We start from the raw sequence: 12,942 nt of genomic DNA on the forward strand, positions 1-12,942 counted from the left end.
ACACCGAGGGTTGTGATCCCGTTACCGGTCAGTAAAAAAGACAAAAAGGAAAAAAAAATATGCAAATCACAATAACAAATGAAGTAAAATACATTAACAGTCCAAGAAACAAGAACTGAAACAATATGCTTTATCCTGCATTGGCTTAATGGCAACAAAGTTCCATTCCTTTCCAGTCGTTTGTTTAAGTATAGGCATAACTTAATAGGTTAGCAAGTGATTTTATTCATTTGGCAGAACCATCCACTTACCAATGTTAAGGACTGATGTCACTCAAACATCTNTTATTCATTTGGCAGAACCATCCACTTACCAATGTTAAGGACTGATGTCACTCAAACATCTCAACACACTGATGTTTCCCTACCATGGTCTGTATCGGAGTTTGTGCTGATGTTTCGCTCCTCAGGTATTCCCGGCCACATTGAAAACTCTGTGATGACCTGTTCTGTCTGCTTTGCTCAGTGTTGTATCTCCAGTGCCGATTTAGAAATACTTCCCCCAAATCTTATAGGTCTTCAGTGAAAGATAAGTTCCGAAGGAATTTAAGAATAGTCATTCAGAGGCTGTAGAAGAATATAGTGAGGAGAATAGATTATGGGATTTTAAAGATGCAATAAAGAGAAAAATTTGATGAGAATATTTTGAAATTCATGTAAATCTGAATATTTACCTTTTGATTAAGCTACAAAGCTTAAATTATTCAAAATAGCTATTAATTTTAACTTTAGGCAAACAAAAAAAATTATTTCTGAAATAACTTTGCCTAAATACACAAATGAACCATAATGTCACTCAACTTTTATCAGGACGCAAGATAACTAGTATGTACACATTGCCACCTACTAAAGATCAAATGTCTCTATAATCCTGGGGAAAACACCCAGACATCAGCTGGCACTTAAAAGAATGGACGGCATAGTTTGTCATCACAAGTACATTGCTGCATTCTGTTCATTATGCCTTACTCTCTATTATTGAACACAACTGGATGATCTTTATTTCATTTACTTTAATCAGAGCACTCTTCTAAAACACTTCTAGTTAATATTTGGTTTGAATGAAGTACTTTATTAAAAATGCTGGATATTTCCACTAACAAAGCCTGAGTAGCTGAAAGGGAAATAATGGCACAAACATAAAATGGCATAATAAATCAAAGGACACCCTTTCCCTTCTAAACATTTCCAAGGATAGTTTTCATCTTAATAGAATTGCTATTCTGTCAACTGATCAACTGTAGATACACTCGTGACTTGTTTCAGTGGGAAGAGGGATGCCAAAAATAATGAGAAATAACCTTTCGAGTCTTGTCTAAAAGCATTTTTGTTTTGCTGCACATGCTTTAGATGCACTAAAAAGAAAAAAAAAAAAACAAAAAAAAACCAGACCTCTTCCCTTCCCCTAAGTAAAGTTTCAGTTGATTGAGAATACAAAGATTTAGCTGGTTCATATTTCTAAGTCACATGGAACAACAAATCATTGTGGTAAATATTATTTTCAGGATTCGCTTTAAATTGTGATAGTGGTAACAACACTTGATTAGAAATATCCAGCTCAATCAGGGACAGTAACGTGTCAGTGTCATCGCTATTTTACAGATTAGAAAACTATGTAATCTGAAGTAAGAGCAATCTTCATCTTGTATTGGCAATAATTACACACCTCATTATCACCTCTATCCTGCCTGCAAATGAGAGAGAGAGAGAGAGAGATTCTTCAGCACCATACATTTACTCTAGACTACCAGTTACACTTTCACAGATAAGAATTTTGAAATCCCTTCAGACATAAAGTGACAGTTACATGACAACGCTCACTTAACCTCTAATAAGTATAAAGAGTCTCTAAAGAAGACAAGACATCCAGGTTTTGCTGTATCACATCACCCAGAATAAAGCCTTTAATCAGGAAGATGGCACAACAAAGAGGTATTCCAATCAGTTTTGAAATTAGGTTTGCAGAAAGAGGCAGAGAAAATATCTGTATTGCTCAGCCTTTAGGTGGAGGTCCCTTTCTACTGACCTTACGTAAAATGCCTGTTTGGGGTAAATGGGTCTCCCCTGGCATTCTAGACTCTCAAGGATCGCTGAATATACTCTTACATTAGAACCTCTCAGCTGAAATTATCTGCCTAAGCTTCTTTAGGTGGAAACCAAGTTTTATTCATGGTAGAACTACAGAATCCTAGCACATCGTTAGCATTCCATAAATCCTTGTTGAATTCCTGTGGAGGTGCACGTTTCAGTTCATCAACCATCAAACTTCAAGCTCCTCCCAAGGAGAGTCTAAGCCATATTTTTGTTCTCTTTCTAATCAAGGAGTGTACACATGAAAGCTAAGACCCCTAATATTTCAAAGGGAAATAGCTGACTCATCCACAAATCCTTACAGGTTGGAGCACATGCATTTGCACTCGATGGTGGTCCTTTCAATAAGGGGAAATCATTTAGAAGTTGAATCCAGTATTTCATTTGTGTATGTATCCTTGTGCTGTTCAAGGGCAATAAGAAATATTCTTAACTTCAGTTTGGGTAGAGCACAAGGACATGTTTTAAATTCCTTTATTTTAAGTCATTTGTCATTATTTTAATCTGAACTAAAAAAGTATTATCTTAAGAAAAAATCAGAGAAAATAATGTCTTTAATATACATGTCAGAGATCGAATAAGTGCATATACAACACACACTCACACATACCCTAAACTATCCTCAAAATGCTTCCTACAATCTTTATTTCTATAAGTTTGAGAAAAATAGTTGTGACAGTCTTTTTTGTGACTCAGGAAGAACATAATAGAATGAATGAAACAAGACGGTCCAAGCAGGTCTCTACTTTTCATTTACGTCTCTTACTGTTGGTTTCCTTATACTTTCAGGACATTTCACTTACGTTCTAATCTTTTGATGCCATAATTTGCATAGGTATTGCTACATTCAGCCTCTCAGATTTCATCACTGCATTTTACATAATACAAATACAAAAAACTTTCCTTCGTGTGGGGTTGAATAAGTGTGAGAAATAGAAGTGAAAAGCTAGAGAGAACTATTCACTTTCTAAAATATAGAAGCACAATTAATCCCTCTATTCTAGAAAAGATGTTGGAAGTTAAATGATATAATAGTAAAAAATTGTTTACAAATATGAGGGCATTCCAAAAGTTAGTGGAAAAATAGAATTAAAAGGCAATATGAGTCTTTCCACAAACTTTTTTACAACAAGAACTAAAACCATTATAAATGAGATCACATCATTTGTTTTTACAGTAATGCATATGTATCTCATTATTTAAAACAGTGGGTGGGTAATATAATCCTATATCAGTATAATTTTAATATTTTTCATACTTATTTATTTTTCTTTTATAATACAACAAAATGACTTTTAATATTTACTGAAGCACAACTAATCTATTTTGGAACAAAGCAGGTTTATGTTAGTTAATTAAATATTACCTTTATTATAAAAGTAAAAATAACATTCACTAAAAAATTTTTTAAAAACTGTAGAAAGAAAAATCATTATATACAATCCATCTATTCAAATGCAATGCTACATAATGATATTGTGAATTATTTCTGTTTAATATAACCCTGTCAATGTTACAGTACTAGGTATTTTTTTATTGTTACAAATTTGTTGGGTAAAATAACATTATTGTTTTAAACTATATATACATATACATATAAAGTATGTAAAATGTTATAAAATAGTGTTATAAATATATTATAAAATATAAAATATTATTTTTGTTGTAAACTATATATATATGCATATATTTTCAAATAATATACAACATAATATGTAATATTTTTAGATAATATATATTAGGACCTAATAAGTGTTCATGTTTGGTGATCACCTATTAGGATTTTAGCATATTTCATATTGATTTTTATGCATTTATTAAATATTAAAATTAAATAATATTTGCCATATTTCCTGGAAATATTCCNCCTTACGTAAAATGCCTGTTTGGGGTAAATGGGTCTCCCCTGGCATTCTAGACTCTCAAGGATCGCTGAATATACTCTTACATTAGAACCTCTCAGCTGAAATTATCTGCCTAAGCTTCTTTAGGTGGAAACCAAGTTTTATTCATGGTAGAACTACAGAATCCTAGCACATCGTTAGCATTCCATAAATCCTTGTTGAATTCCTGTGGAGGTGCACGTTTCAGTTCATCAACCATCAAACTTCAAGCTCCTCCCAAGGAGAGTCTAAGCCATATTTTTGTTCTCTTTCTAATCAAGGAGTGTACACATGAAAGCTAAGACCCCTAATATTTCAAAGGGAAATAGCTGACTCATCCACAAATCCTTACAGGTTGGAGCACATGCATTTGCACTCGATGGTGGTCCTTTCAATAAGGGGAAATCATTTAGAAGTTGAATCCAGTATTTCATTTGTGTATGTATCCTTGTGCTGTTCAAGGGCAATAAGAAATATTCTTAACTTCAGTTTGGGTAGAGCACAAGGACATGTTTTAAATTCCTTTATTTTAAGTCATTTGTCATTATTTTAATCTGAACTAAAAAAGTATTATCTTAAGAAAAAATCAGAGAAAATAATGTCTTTAATATACATGTCAGAGATCGAATAAGTGCATATACAACACACACTCACACATACCCTAAACTATCCTCAAAATGCTTCCTACAATCTTTATTTCTATAAGTTTGAGAAAAATAGTTGTGACAGTCTTTTTTGTGACTCAGGAAGAACATAATAGAATGAATGAAACAAGACGGTCCAAGCAGGTCTCTACTTTTCATTTACGTCTCTTACTGTTGGTTTCCTTATACTTTCAGGACATTTCACTTACGTTCTAATCTTTTGATGCCATAATTTGCATAGGTATTGCTACATTCAGCCTCTCAGATTTCATCACTGCATTTTACATAATACAAATACAAAAAACTTTCCTTCGTGTGGGGTTGAATAAGTGTGAGAAATAGAAGTGAAAAGCTAGAGAGAACTATTCACTTTCTAAAATATAGAAGCACAATTAATCCCTCTATTCTAGAAAAGATGTTGGAAGTTAAATGATATAATAGTAAAAAATTGTTTACAAATATGAGGGCATTCCAAAAGTTAGTGGAAAAATAGAATTAAAAGGCAATATGAGTCTTTCCACAAACTTTTTTACAACAAGAACTAAAACCATTATAAATGAGATCACATCATTTGTTTTTACAGTAATGCATATGTATCTCATTATTTAAAACAGTGGGTGGGTAATATAATCCTATATCAGTATAATTTTAATATTTTTCATACTTATTTATTTTTCTTTTATAATACAACAAAATGACTTTTAATATTTACTGAAGCACAACTAATCTATTTTGGAACAAAGCAGGTTTATGTTAGTTAATTAAATATTACCTTTATTATAAAAGTAAAAATAACATTCACTAAAAAATTTTTTAAAAACTGTAGAAAGAAAAATCATTATATACAATTCATCTATTCAAATGCAATGCTACATAATGATATTGTGAATTATTTCTGTTTAATATAACCCTGTCAATGTTACAGTACTAGGTATTTTTTTATTGTTACAAATTTGTTGGGTAAAATAACATTATTGTTTTAAACTATATATACATATACATATAAAGTATGTAAAATGTTATAAAATAGTGTTATAAATATATTATAAAATATAAAATATTATTTTTGTTGTAAACTATATATATATATGCATATATTTTCAAATAATATACAACATAATATGTAATATTTTTAGATAATATATATTAGGACCTAATAAGTGTTCGTGTTTGGTGATCACCTATTAGGATTTTAGCATATTTCATATTGACTTTTATGCATTTATTAAATATTAAAATTAAATAATATTTGCCATATTTCCTGGAAATATTCCGCATATATTTTCAAATAATATACAACATAATATGTAATATTTTTAGATAATATATATTAGGACCTAATAAGTGTTCATGTTTGGTGATCACCTATTAGGATTTTAGCATATTTCATATTGATTTTTATGCATTTATTAAATATTAAAATTAAATAATATTTGCCATATTTCCTGGAAATATTCCCAAGGAGCCTGGTCTTTACTTTTTACACATTGTTGGTGTTTGCATCTAATTGCTATGTGGTTACAGTTTTGATATACAGAAATTGTTATATCTTCCATTTCAAAGAATGGATTGTGTAATCTATGCAGTTGGGATTCTGAAGGTATTATGAGTGTCACAGTTTTTTCAAATGATTCGATATGGTTACCATTCAGTGTCAAATGAGAAAACTGTCCCCAGCGTTTGGAAGTCAATGTTGCTAAAAGCAGGGACAGGAAATATATTACTACAATGCAAAAAAAGTGAAAGTATCTTTACAATGAAGCTGACAGCAACTAGCTTGGGCTAGAGTGACAGTTATCTGTATAGTGCGGTTTAGTATGGAAATGACCATCACAAGGGATGCATCTCCCCTTTGCCTTGCCTTGATGGAGTTTGAGTTGAATTCATTTAGTCCCACACTCATCTACTGCAACCATTTTCCCTTTATTCTTCCAATACCTTATCAATATCAAGGGCTTTCTGTCCCTGGACAGTCAAATGTATGCCATGAGCCATTCAAACAAGTAGGTCAGAAGGGTGAATATAATTTTGGGCAGATTAGGAACCACTCCTCCAGGAAGGCATTTGGCAGTTTGCTACAGTGGATGGTGGGAGAAAGGCCACTGGACACTGATGTGTAGTCTGTAGATAGCACACTGGCAAAGGCCCTTGGCATCTCCTACCAGTTTTAAAGTTCAAATTTAAATTTGCACAACAAATAATACTTCAGAATAAGATCCTGTCATAATTCACAAGAGATATTAGCAAAAAAAAAAAAATAAAAAAAAGTTGAAGAATCTAAACAATTCTTTGGGAGGTGTGAGACTGAGACCATGAGAAAGTCTAACTAAAAAGATTTCCTGCTGTAACAATTGCTGTTTTGTACGTGGAGGGCACCTAAGACACTGGGATTTCTGTAAGGACTTCAACTCCTATTTGTCCTTCTTGTGACTATTTGCTATAGTTTATTTGCTTTTAAATAAATTTATTTCTGATAATTTGGAAGCATAGACATTAGCAAAAAGTGTTGGGAACCTACTCCTATTACCTATTCTAATATTCTCTAGATTTTTATAGGTGGAGAAACTTTTGCCTAGGAAGGCTGTATTCTACAACATGAATGATCCAGGAGAATCCTGTGCTGACTTGAATGTTTATTCATAAGTGTTTTCTTTCATTAAGTCTACATCCTGTTGCTAGACTCACACTTATACTTTTCCTTAGACAGAATATGCAGACCTCTGAATGTTATAAAATACAATGGATTTTTCACTGGGTGAGTGTTTTAAGAATGTCTTGGATTTCCAAACTGGAGTATATTATTTTACCTATAAAATATATAGATGATGAAACGGAGAAAATCATGATCACATTGGGTTTGAATACTGAGTGGCTGGCTAGGCTCAATCACTGGCTTGCATGCCCACGTGTTTATACCATCCTCAATGGATTACTTATTAAAACATATATCTCAGCAAACGTACATCATAGTATATGCTCTGTGCATTTAAAAGACTCAAAACTTTGAAACTATTAATGTTAATATATAGTTAATCTATGTGGTGAACAAGGAGACAAAATAAAAAACAATGAAAAAGAGAGAAACAAATCATAAAAGTAGTATTTTAAACATTTGTTTTCATTTTGTGAGACTCTGAGGTTTATAACATTTATTTTAAAAGTCTGTGTGCAGTAGCAGATATATCAATAGATCAATGTATCTATAATTAATCGCTGTTGTAGTTTGATAGATTTCATAGCATAAACAAAGACAAAAAAAGTAAAATTACTGAAAAATCTAAAGTAGTAAAAAATTATATCTAACCCAAGAAGACTTTCTCCCCCCAAAAACTCTTTCTTGAAATTACATCTTCTCAAAATTAGAAGTATAAAAGAGATAAGTAATTTAAAGTTATACTTCTGAAAATGCAGCACAACTAGCTGAAAATAATGATTCAGTGACAGAAATAAATGCATCTAAGAGTATGTGAGTATAATTATGTACCACAGGTAGTAAATATCATGTTATGTTTCAATGATTTTATGCATATCAAACTCATCTGTATGCTATTTCTAATAGCAATTTTATGACTAAACTAATAAATATAGGAAACTGTTCTGATTTTAATAATACATGGTTTCTTATGGTGGCAGATTATTTTGGCTAATGTGAAATGATAAATCTCAAGGCTAAGGTTAAAGTAGGCCTTGAAAAATAACTTATAATATTAAATGCAATCCTTGTCCTAGATCTTCCTAAAGTCGTTATTGCATTTTTTGAAAGTATACTTTAGGGGCTTCTTTTCCACTTCAAAGTTAAAGTCATTAAACTTACTCTTCCATGTAATAAATTAATAAACAAGAATAGATTAACCAAATGATATGGAGCATTACCTTCTCCCACTTCCTCTCATTCTCATCTAGTTCATTGTTGTTTCTCTCTTGGGAAGTAGTGAAAAATTCTGTTTAAATTTAGATTGAGTAAAGTGCTCAGTAAGATATTTCAGAATCCCAGTAATGTGGTATATGGTAGAGAGAAGAAAATGGACTTTTTTTTTTTTTCTGTAGTGTTGGCCTGTGAGCAGCTCTGTTGAGTACGGCTGCCAAAATAAGACTGGCAGTAGTTAGGCTCCCATCAGAGCTGAGAAAGCAACCCAGAAATGATTCCCCTAAATGCCAACTGTCTTGTGTGGCTTGGTGAACTCTACTGACCTTCCTTATAAGCCTGTGCCCTTCACTTGTAAAAATACTGCAGATTTTGTTACAGTCTAAGGAGAGAAAGATCAACAGCATCCACCACTAAGTAGCCTATCTTTGTGCTTAAAACTCTTCATAGGGGTTTGCTGTCACTGTGGCTTCTGCCAAGAGGGACTCCACCATAATTAGGAGGGCCACCCACATTGTCAAGGGCTGGGGTGAGATGTAGCATCAAAGTGGAGCACTGTTGAAAGTGGAAGAGGCTCTAGTTAACAATAGCATCAGGGCAATAGATGTAAATTAGGACTGTCCCAGGCACATGAAGACAGGCCACCTGTCTATGGCCACCTGTCTATGACACACACCAGCCTGGCAGTTCTTCAACCTTTTTTTTTCCTTATTGGTAGAACATTTCCATCAATTTAAAATACGTAATAATCTGATCATGCCACTTTGTTCTGTATAAGCACATGTGGTCTGTGAGCTAGAGGATTGTACCACCTGTTGAGGCCAGAAGCATTTGGTATACGTTAATATAATGTTTTGAATTCTTTAACTTAAAATAAATTTTCAAGAATGCCCTTTAACTGATTATAATTATAATTATCTACAATACAAACAGCCAACTCTACTCTATGTATCTTCAACTAGATTCTTCTCTCCTACCTCTAAATCCACTTCCATGAACACTCAAAACCTCCTATAACCATATTTTCTCTTCTTGAGAATCACTGGGCTTATGTCATATCTAAGGAGCAAATTTACACTGATGCATAGAGAAAAACAGAGTTCGAAAACTAATTGAATCCTATTGATGGGTGTTGTCATAAAAGAAATTATTCTTTTTAGCAAATAAAAATGCTAAATCTGCTTGCATTTTATAAATACATTCTGACAAAAATCATTTAATCATGTAATAAGGTCTCAGATGTATCATTAGATGCAAAGGCAGAATCTTAACTTATTTTTTAATTTGTCTTTAAGCAGAAAAACAGAGTTCAAAAACTAATTGAATCCTATTGATGGGTGTTGTCATAAAAGAAATTATGCTAATAATTTAGCATATAAAATTGCTAAATCTCCTTGCATTTTATAAATACATTCTGACAAAAATCATTAAATCATGTAATAAGTTCTCAGATGTATCATTAGATGCAAAGGCAGAATCTTAACTTATTTTTTAATTTGTCTTTAAGAGCTGCTTTGTCTTGACAAAACATCTGCCTATTAAATATAGTCCAAGAATGGCTTATTTCACTTACTGAATTTTGCTAGTTGTTACAAAAATCCTCTCCGATAGTCTCAGGTTCACTCACTCAACAAATCTTTATTAAGAACCTGCAGTAGGGAGGCATCCTTTTAATCACTAGGGGAGGGGAATACTAGAGAAATTATGTAGGGTTTCTGCCTTCAGGGAGTTTATGTTCCAGAGCAGAAAGACAGAAAAGATATTAATAAATCAACAACAGCAGCAAAAAACCAGCAATGACAAGTTGTAGTCAGATAAATAGATGATGTGACAGCAAATGACTGAGTCAGGGAAGACCTTGCTAGAGAGCTGCATTTAAGAAGTAGAGCTCAACTTGGCTAGAAAAACCAACTTACAGCCATACCCAAAATAATTATGCTCTTTTTCTTATCTTAATCATTTTTTTTATCATTCTTAATACCACCATAGCATGTAGTTTTTTACCTGTTAAGAATGCAAGCAAAACTTTCACATTCTTCTATCTTGTCCCACTCCACAAATGTCCTTTCCTGTGTATGAGCAATATATAAGCAATTCTATTGTGCCAGGCTATAAGGTAAGAAAATCTATTAACACTACATTCTAAAGGTGAGCAAAACGAAATTGGAAGTACTCATTACATCAATATTTTCATTTTCTTTAAAAGACACTTAAAATTAACCCAGAAAAATAGACCAATGAAATAGAGAATCCAACCAGTGACCCAGATGTATGTGGTTACCTTATAACTAAGGTGACACGAAAGTAGAGTGACAAAAATGGACTTTTCACTGAATAGTGCTGGATCAGTTGGCTACCCACATGGGGAAAAAGATATCTTGATTCCTGCATTGCACCATACACAAAATGATTCCCAGTGTATCGTACCGAAATGTGAATGGTAAATGTTAAACCTTTTGAGAAAAAAAGAAGACAAGTATCTTCATGATCTTGCGATAGGCAAAAATTTCTCTAGCAAGATAAAAATGTTCTCACTGCAAATAAAATTACTGACAAAAAGACTACATTTAACCTTAAAAAATCTGTTCATCCAAAGACACCATTAAGAGAAAAGTCAAGCCACAGAGTGAGAGAAAATAGTTGCAATATATAGATCCAGTAAAACCAGAATTTATAAATAATTCCTGCAAATTAAAAATAAGGCATGAAAACAAATAAAAAATTGTGAAAAACCTTATACAGAAACTTTATAAGAAAGGAAATCAAAATGACTAATTGATATAAGTAAAGGTTCTCAGTTTCTAAGTTATTATGAAAATGATTGTTAAAATCACATGCAATACCACTGCATATGTATCAGAATGTTTAAAATTTAAAAATAAAATGACACACAGTTCCAATTTTTACCAAGGGTGTGGAATAACTGGAACTATCACACACTGCATGTACGAGAGTGACTTGACACAATCACCTTCGAAAACATTTGCCAGCATCCACTGAAGCAGAATCCACACATACCTATGACTAGCAATTCTACGCTTAGATATTTCCCCCAAAGTAGTGGACATATATGCTCACCAAAGACACACATAATAATGCTCATAGTTCTATTATTCTTAATAAGCAACAACTGGAAGCAAATGTTCACTAACAGTACAGAAAAACAGAAGGTGATATATTTATATAATTGAATACTATACTGCAGGGGTCAGCAAACTATAACCTGTGACCCAATTCTGGTGTCTGTTTTTGTATGGCTGGCAAACTAAAACTAGATTTATATTTTAAAGAATTGTAAAACACACACACACACAAGAACATGCCACAGATATGTATGGGTCCTGCAAAGCCTAAATTACTTTCTATCATTCTCTTTTAAGAACATATCTATTTACCTTTGTTACATGGCAATGAGAATAAGTAGCTACAACTACACACAACAGCATGGATGAATAACATGGACACAACGTTAAGAGAAAAGTGCCAGACATAAAAGGGAATATGAAGTATGACTCCTTTTAAAAAGTTAAAAAGCGAGTAAAACTTACGTATGATGTCTGAAGTCAGGACAGCAGTTCCTTTAGAGGGTAGGTAGTCACTGGAAAAGGGTACGAGAGGGCTCCTGGGATTGGGATAGTGCCTTTTTTAATTTATGTACTAGTTATACAATTGTGCTCACTCAGTAGAAATCCCTTGAGCTGCATACTTACAATAATGTGCATTTTTATATTTATAAAATATACTTTATAAAATTATACTTGATAAACTTTTATACTCTAATAAAATTTAGAAAAAAAAAACACAACAAATCCTCACAGTAATGAACAAAGATACATGTCAAAGCATCATTTGAAATAGAAAAAACTAGAATAAATCTAATTGCCCAACAACAGATCTGTTTAAATGAATTATAATTTACGCATATAATGCAATCCTATACAAACACAAAACAATGAATTCGTAAAAGAAAATTTACTTATACAGAAAGATGCCAACAATAAAGGAGATTTTTAAGCGTATATGTGGAGTGAGCATTTTGTAAAGACATACACACACATTAAGATCTCAGCCCATAAGAGCATGCACTAAGAATGGTTGGTAGTTTCCTCTGGGTGTGAGATTTAAGGTGCTTTCATTTTATTTCGTTTGTTGTTTGCTTATTGATTTGTACTTCCTGTTAAGTTTTAAATAAAATGTTATTGCCAAAAAATCAACTTTAAAATTTGTACCATGTTAATTACTTTTGGGAAAGTTTGCAGTGGGCACTATAATTTGAAAGCTAGAGGCGTTGCTCTGGCCAAAGTCAGTCTGATAGGATTTGAAGATAGATAGAAAATCTGTTAGTATCCGCAGCTGTAGGAGAGTTCTATAAATACACTGCTTCTAGTTAGGTCTCTCGGTGTAAGATCCCGACCTCAAAGGGATCTAAGGGTTTACAGAATCAAAGGTGTCATGCTGAC

The 12,942-nt window shown here is 32.5% G+C and overlaps 1 long non-coding RNA gene across 2 annotated transcripts in view; it reads right to left on the bottom strand.

Moving 5' to 3' along the window:
* The window catches only part of LOC103610415, a 37,873-nt gene that overhangs the window by 20,753 nt on the left and 4,178 nt on the right, over positions 1-12,942 (bottom strand). Inside the window, exon 2 of one of the 2 annotated variants that reach the window (XR_552209.1) lies at positions 314-566. This is a non-coding gene — a long non-coding RNA (uncharacterized LOC103610415). Of the gene's footprint in view, positions 1-251; positions 284-313; positions 567-12,942 lie in introns of those variants that run through there. The other variant, XR_552210.1, reaches the window with a different exon arrangement.

Source organism: Galeopterus variegatus, unplaced genomic scaffold (assembly GCF_000696425.1).
Source record: "Galeopterus variegatus unplaced genomic scaffold, G_variegatus-3.0.2 Scaffold11110, whole genome shotgun sequence".
NCBI classification, from domain to species: Eukaryota; Metazoa; Chordata; class Mammalia; order Dermoptera; family Cynocephalidae; genus Galeopterus; species Galeopterus variegatus.